Source organism: Lytechinus pictus, chromosome 5 (genome assembly GCF_037042905.1).
Source record: "Lytechinus pictus isolate F3 Inbred chromosome 5, Lp3.0, whole genome shotgun sequence".
NCBI classification, from domain to species: domain Eukaryota; kingdom Metazoa; phylum Echinodermata; class Echinoidea; order Temnopleuroida; family Toxopneustidae; genus Lytechinus; species Lytechinus pictus.
Window position 1 is genome coordinate 56,183,336 of NC_087249.1, and position 8,430 is coordinate 56,191,765.

The following is an 8,430-nucleotide window of genomic DNA, read 5'->3' on the forward strand; positions in this document are numbered from 1 at the left end:
TAAACTTACATCTGCTTTACAGTAAATTCACAAAGATGTATCGTAAACGTCTCCTTACATCAATAAATTTACCATAAACCTGATTTTTCTGTAAAATTTACAAATTTTCCGAAGAAATTGCACTTTACACATAATACAAATTAATCTGTTAAATCTTGTCCGTAAACTTACATCTACTTTACAGTAAATTTACAAGATGTATCGTAAACATCTCCTTTCAATAAATGATCTTCACTACAATTATGGACAACGTCAGTAAATTTATCATCAACCTGATTTTTCTGTAAATTCTACAAAGTTTCCGTAGAAATTGCACTTTATGTGTTAAATCTTGTCCGTAAATTTACAGCTACACATACTTTGTGGTAAATTTACAAAGTACCGTAAACGTCTCCTTTCAATAATGATCTTCACTACAATAACGGACAACGTCAGTAAATTTATCATTAACCTGATTTTTCTGTGAATTCTACAAAAGTTTCCGTAAAAATTGCACATACGAATTAATCCGTAAACTTACAGCTACTTTCTAGTAAATTTACAAAGATTTGTACCGTAAACCGCTCAACGTCTCCTTTTAAGAATGATCTTTACTACAATTACGAACAACGTCAGAAATTTTATCACTTACTTGATTTTTTTGTGAATTTTACAAATTTTTCCGTAGAAATTGCACTTTAAAAATTACGAATTAATCTGTTAAATCTTGTCCGTAAACTTACATCTGCTTTACAGTAAATTCACAAAGATGTATCGTAAACGTCTCCTTACATCAATAAATTTACCATAAACCTGATTTTTTCTGTAAAATTTACAAATTTTCCGAAGAAATTGCACTTTACACATAATACAAATTAATCTGTTAAATCTTGTCCGTAAACTTACATCTACTTTACAGTAAATTTACAAGATGTATCGTAAACGTCTCCTTACAATAAATGATCTTCACTACAATTACGGACAACGTCAGTAAATTAATCATCAACCTGATTTTTCTGTAAATTCTACAAAGTTTCCGTAGAAATGTCACTTTATGTGTTAAATCTTGTCCGTAAATTTACAGCTACACATACTTTGTGGTAAATATACAAAGTACCGTGAACGTCTCCTTTCAATAATGATCTTCATTATAATTACGGACAACGTCAGTAAATTTATCATCAACCTGATTTTTCTGTAAATTCTACAAAGTTTCCGTAGAAATTGCACTTTATGTGTTAAATCTTGTCCGTAAATTTACAGCTACACATACTTTGTGGTAAATTTACAAAGTACCGTAAACGTCTCCTTTCAATAATAATCTTCATTATAATTACGGACAACGTTAGTAAATTTATCATCAACCTGATTTTTCTGAAAATTCTACAAAGTATCCGTAGAAATTGCACTTTATGTGTTAAATCTTGTCCGTAAATTTACAGCTACACATACTTTGTGGTAAATTTACAAAGTACCGTAAACGTCTCCTTTCAATAATGATCTTCACTACAATAACGGAAAACGTCAGTAAATTTATCATTGACCTGATTTTTCTGTGAATTCTACAAAAGTTTCCGTAGTAATTGCACATACGAATTAATCCGTAAACTTACAGCTACTTTCTAGTAAATTTACAAAGATTTGTACCGTAAACCACTCAACGTCTCCTTTTAAGAATGATCTTTACTACAATTACGGACAACGTCAGAAATTTTATCACTTACTTGCTTTTTCTGTGAATTTTACAAATTTTTCCGTAGAAATTGCACTTTACAAATTACGAATTAATCTGTTAAATCTTGTCCGTAAACTTACATCCTTTACAGTAAATTTACAAAGATGTATCGTAAATGTCTCCTTACGTCAATAAATTTACCATAAACCTGATTTTTCTGTAAAATTTACAAATTTTCCGAAGAAATTGCACTTTACACATAATACAAATTAATCTGTTAAATCTTGTCCGTAAACTTACATCTACTTTACAGTAAATTTACAAGATGTATCGTAAACATCTCCTTTCAATAAATGATCTTCACTACAATTATGGACAACGTCAGTAAATTTATCATCAACCTGATTTTTCTGTAAATTCTACAAAGTTTCCGTAGAAATTGCACTTTAAGTGTTAAATCTTGTCCATAAATTTACAGCGACACATACTTTGTGGTAAATTTACAAAGTACCGAAAACGTCTCCTTTCAATAATGATCTTCACTACAATAACGGACAACGTCAGTAAATTTATCAGTAACCTGATTTTTCTGTGAATTCTACAAAAGTTTCCGTAAAAATTGCACATACGAATTAATCCGTAAACTTACAGCTACTTTCTAGTAAATTTACAAAGATTTGTACCGTAAACCGCTCAACGTCTCCTTTTAAGAATGATCTTTACTACAATTACGAACAACGTCAGAAATTTTATCACTTACTTGATTTTTCTGTGAATTTTACAAATATTTCCGTAGAAATTGCACTTTAAAAATTACGAATTAATCTGTTAAATCTTGTCCGTAAACTTACATCTGCTTTACAGTAAATTCACAAAGATGTATCGTAAACGTCTCCTTACATCAATAAATTTACCATAAACCTGATTTTTCTGTAAAATTTACAAATTTTCCGAAGAAATTGCCCTTTACACATAATACAAATTAATCTGTTAAATCTTGTCCGTAAACTTACATCTACTTTACAGTAAATTTACAAGATGTATCGTAAACATCTCCTTTCAATAAATGATCTTCACTACAATTATGGACAACGTCAGTAAATTTATCATCAACCTGATTTTTCTGTAAATTCTACAAAGTTTCCGTAGAAATTGCACTTTATGTGTTAAATCTTGTCCGTAAATTTACAGCTACACATACTTTGTGGTAAATTTACAAAGTCCGGTAAACGTCTCCTTTCAATAATGATCTTCACTACAATAACGGACAACGTCAGTAAATTTATCATTAACCTGATTTTTCTGTGAATTCTACAAAAGTTTCCGTAAAAATTGCACATACGAATTAATCCGTAAACTTACAGCTACTTTCTAGTAAATTTACAAAGATTTGTACCGTAAACCGCTCAACGTCTCCTTTTAAGAATGATCTTTACTACAATTACGAACAACGTCAGAAATTTTATCACTTACTTGATTTTTTTGTGAATTTTACAAATTTTTCCGTAGAAATTGCACTTTAAAAATTACGAATTAATCTGTTAAATCTTGTCCGTAAACTTACATCTGCTTTACAGTAAATTCACAAAGATGTATCGTAAACGTCTCCTTACATCAATAAATTTACCATAAACCTGATTTTTTCTGTAAAATTTACAAATTTTCCGAAGAAATTGCACTTTACACATAATACAAATTAATCTGTTAAATCTTGTCCGTAAACTTACATCTACTTTACAGTAAATTTACAAGATGTATCGTAAACGTCTCCTTACAATAAATGATCTTCACTACAATTACGGACAACGTCAGTAAATTAATCATCAACCTGATTTTTCTGTAAATTCTACAAAGTTTCCGTAGAAATGTCACTTTATGTGTTAAATCTTGTCCGTAAATTTACAGCTACACATACTTTGTGGTAAATATACAAAGTACCGTGAACGTCTCCTTTCAATAATGATCTTCATTATAATTACGGACAACGTCAGTAAATTTATCATCAACCTGATTTTTCTGTAAATTCTACAAAGTTTCCGTAGAAATTGCACTTTATGTGTTAAATCTTGTCCGTAAATTTACAGCTACACATACTTTGTGGTAAATTTACAAAGTACCGTAAACGTCTCCTTTCAATAATAATCTTCATTATAATTACGGACAACGTTAGTAAATTTATCATCAACCTGATTTTTCTGAAAATTCTACAAAGTATCCGTAGAAATTGCACTTTATGTGTTAAATCTTGTCCGTAAATTTACAGCTACACATACTTTGTGGTAAATTTACAAAGTACCGTAAACGTCTCCTTTCAATAATGATCTTCACTACAATAACGGACAACGTCAGTAAATTTATCATTAACCTGATTTTTCTGTGAATTCTACAAAAGTTTCCGTAGTAATTGCACTTTACAAATTACGAATTAATCTGTTAAATCTTGTCCGTAAACTTACATCTGCTTTACAGTAAATTTACAAAGATGTATCGTAAACGTCTCCTTACGTCAATAAATTTACCATAAACCTGATTTTTCTGTAAAATTTACAAATTCCCTTACAAAAAATTCCTGCAGTATTTTAGTGGTACTCTGTTGTACCTGTGTGATACTTCTGTCATACACGACGGTACCGCAGAATTACCACAGGACTAATGTGGTATCACTCTGTGATAGTTCTGTCATACTTCTGTGGTACATTAAAATATGAAAATTTCCTGCAATACCTTAATGGTACTCTGTCGTACCTGTGTGATACTTCTGTTGTACAAAACTGTATAGGGAATTACGACAGGACTTCTGTGGTATCACTCTGTGATAGTTCTGTCATACTTCTGTGGTACATGAAAATATGAAAATTTCCTGCAATACCTTAATGGTACTCTGTCGTACCTGTGTGATACTTCTGTTGTACATAACTGTATACAATATCACTCTGTGATAGTTATGTCGTACTTCTGTTGTACATGAAAATTCTAAAATATCCTGCAGTACTTCTATGACAACCCTGCGATACTTCTGTTGTATATGAACATTTTTTAAATTTCCTGCAGTACTCCTATAGTCCTATTACTACGCACTTCTATGGAAACCCTGTGATACTTCTGTGGTACATGAACATTTTGAAATTTCCTGCAGTACTCGATCCTATTAAAGGCACTTCTATGGAAACCCTGTGATACTTCTGTGGTAAATTAAAATTTTGAAATTTCCTGCAGGACTCAATATATAGGCACTTCTAAAATTCTATGGCAACCCCAGTGCTATACTTTCAAAATTTCCTGCGGTACTTCTCATGCAGCCACCCCAGAAATATGACTGAAACTGTATCACAGACGTTATGGTGTATTTTCTGTGGTACATGAAAAATTTAGTTTCCTTCAGTACTTGCATGGAAGCCCTGTTTGTACCACAGACTAATTTTTTTTTTATTTCCAGTGAGGGATTTATCTTTTTTCTTCAGTTTCGGGAGAGGTCAGTAGCGTATTGAGTCTTATATTTTTAGAAGGCCATATGGCTTAAAAGGGCACCATTCATTTTAAAAAGTACAATTTTTTATATGAAAATTTAATTTTGTGATAGCTAGATTGTGACATATAGGCCCTATTTGAAAATTGTATTTCACCCTGTCCCATTGTGTAGGTCTATATCAGCGAGGGGGGGGGGGGTTTGCCTACTGAGACTCAGAGGTTTTAAGTTTGATAGCTTCTATTTCTACGAGAAAGGGTACTATACGTACTAGATCAAAACTAGGAGCAAAGCGCGAACTGAAAAATGCGAAAAATTATTGACCCCAAAATGGGCAACTTATATTTTGAGGACTCTTGTTCTTTTTCAGGGTTATTTCTTTTTCATGCGCTCTTTTAAATTTCAATTATCATTTGTTTTGTTTGTTCGCCACTTATTTTTCATAAAAAACAGGATGAATAATAAAAAAATTGACTACATTTAAAAGGGTACGTGTTGAAATATACAGGACACACCTAACACCCTTATAGAGCTTAATGGTTGTGAGGAAGCCGGGTTGAATTTCAAAGAGATATTGTAATGAATAAAAATATAAGCATGAACGTATTATTCTACTTCATCCATCTCTTTCTAACAATACAAGAAAATAATTGAAGGGGAGGTCAAGGCTAGAGATAATCAATAAATAGAGTAAAATTCACAGAGCAAAATGCTTAAAATTTATTCAAAATCGGATGACAAATAACGAAGTTAAGTTGAATTTTAAGGATTTGCAATATTCCCATGAAACAGTTTTATTTAGGCATGTCTCATGAATATTCATTAGGTGTGCTGATGATGTCATATCCCATGTTCTTTTGTACATTATATGAAATTAGATTTATTCAACATATTTCTACCAAGAACTTAAACAATTGGAATGACAACTGATTAACCGCATTAGTTATTTAATGCAGCAACTTCATTACAATGGAGACACATTATTTACACATGTATTGAAAAAATTAGATAATCATAATTTCATATCTAACATTAAAAAAGGAAAATGGGAATGTCACATCATCAGCCCACCAAATGAATATTCATGACGATGTGCACACTATCTGTTTTCACAAAATATTGATAAACAATTAACATAAGAAAGTTCAGCGTTGAATGTTGATTAAAAAATAAATCTCAGTTAAAATGCTATCTAAGATTTTGTTTTACATGTTTGATAACCAAGTTTTAATGCGATACTGGCCCCTTGAAGTTTTTATTGCGAGAAAATACATTTTCCAAGTTTCCCATCTATTTTTTTTTATTTATTTTTTTTTTAGTAAAAAGGACCTATTTTTTTACAAATATATTTTTACAAATAAAATTACTTCAATATTTGTTCTCCTATTCACAATATTTTTTTCTATTTTACAGGTGGAATAGGATAAACTAAAAATAGGATATTTAATTTCCATTTTAAGGCCTATTTTTTTTTTTTTTTGCTTTATATCCCCGGTTTATATCTTTGCAACCTTGCAATATGTTAGCCAGGCTGGTTTATATCTATTTCTTTTTAAATCAAATAAATTTGTATATTTTCAATCTATTTGTATGATGCGAGGCTATATATAGTTTGTAAATATGTTTTTTAATTGCAAGAACAATCTTGTATCTCTGTTCACATATGATGGCAGTTTATTTTGCTTCTTTTTTCTAATTTGTATGAAGTTTGTATCTATATATTTTCAAACTATTTTCCATCTTTAAAGTGTCACGACCGATGTCATTATTTTTTTACCTCGTTGGCAAAGTTATTATCTTTTCTTATGTTTTGCTTCAAAATGGTATCTTTATATTTGCTTGTCTTGCTCCTCCACCCCTTATCAAAATACCCTGCCGGCACTTGATCTAAGATTATTTTCTTTTACTATTTGAACCTTATAAAGGGATCTTTCCTTCGATCGCAAGAAAGGATAAAATGTGTGTTTTTGAAAATAAATAAAATGAAAAATACATAGGATTGGAGCTGTGATTTTCCTCATTGCTTTCTTTGTCATCCTACTTGCATACTAGTAGGCCTATATAACATATTTTCAGTAAAAGCTAAATTGTGAGACATGTTTTTAAATCCTATCCTTATATTAAAAAAAAAAGAATAAAGAGAAAGAAAAAATTAAAAGACATAGAAAAGAAAAAGAAAGGAAGAAGAAATAAATATTTGAATTTTACTTTATCCAATTACTTTACGTTAATAATATGATATATATGATGGCGAAAATAGTCAAATTGTCTGGTTGCCAAGTAAAAAGTAAGACCCCCCCCCCCCTCCTCCCCCGTACAAATTCAAACGCACGGACTGCGGCTAACTAGTAATTTGCACGCGCACGCGTACCGTATACGTGTTTCCGGTTCCGCCATTTGAAAAAAAAACGTTCGTAACTGCCTCAGCTGAACCTGAAGCTTGATGAAGAAGGCCGTCAATATTTCAACAAAAACTAACAGAATATGGATCAGATTCGGACAACGACTTCTTAAGACATTCACACAACAGGCTAAACAGTAAGTTAGATCCATTTTTCGTAGTTTGGCGCGGCATGCACTTAAATTTCTTCGACTTTTTTTAATCATTACCGTACGGCCACTGCACTGCCGTTGTTCCCGATCGCTTAACGGGTGGGGGCTGATCTGACCGGTGCTGATCTGCGGTGTGCGCGGCCGGGGACGGCCAACGGCTGGCTACACTGTTAAAAATTGCCGTAATTTTACGGACAAAATTTAACAGAAATCGTCCGTAAACGATAAAATACGGAATAAAATTGTAAATTTACGGATTTCTACAGAAAACCTGTAAAAATTACATAATAATTAGGTAAATTATCAATTTTACGGACGTTTTCTGTAATTGTACAGAAGATCATTATTGAAAGGAGACGTTTACGATACATCTTGTAAATTTACTGTAAGTAGATGTAAGTTTACGGATAAGATTAAACAGATTAATTTGTAATACGTGTAAAGTGTAATTTCTACGGAAAAATTTGTAAAATTTACAGAAAAATCAGGTTAATGACACATTTTCTGACGTTGTCCGTAATTGTATAGTGAAGATCATTCTTGAAAGGAGACGTTTAGTGGTTTACGGTACAAATCATTGTAAATTTACCAGAAAGCAGCTGTAAGTTTACGGACAAGATTTAACAGATTAATTTGTAATACGTGTAAAGTGCAATTTCAACGGAAAATTTGTAAAAATTGCATAAAAATCAGGTTAAGGATCAATTTTACAAACGTTTTGATCCGTAATTGTACAGAAGATCTTTATTGAAAGGAG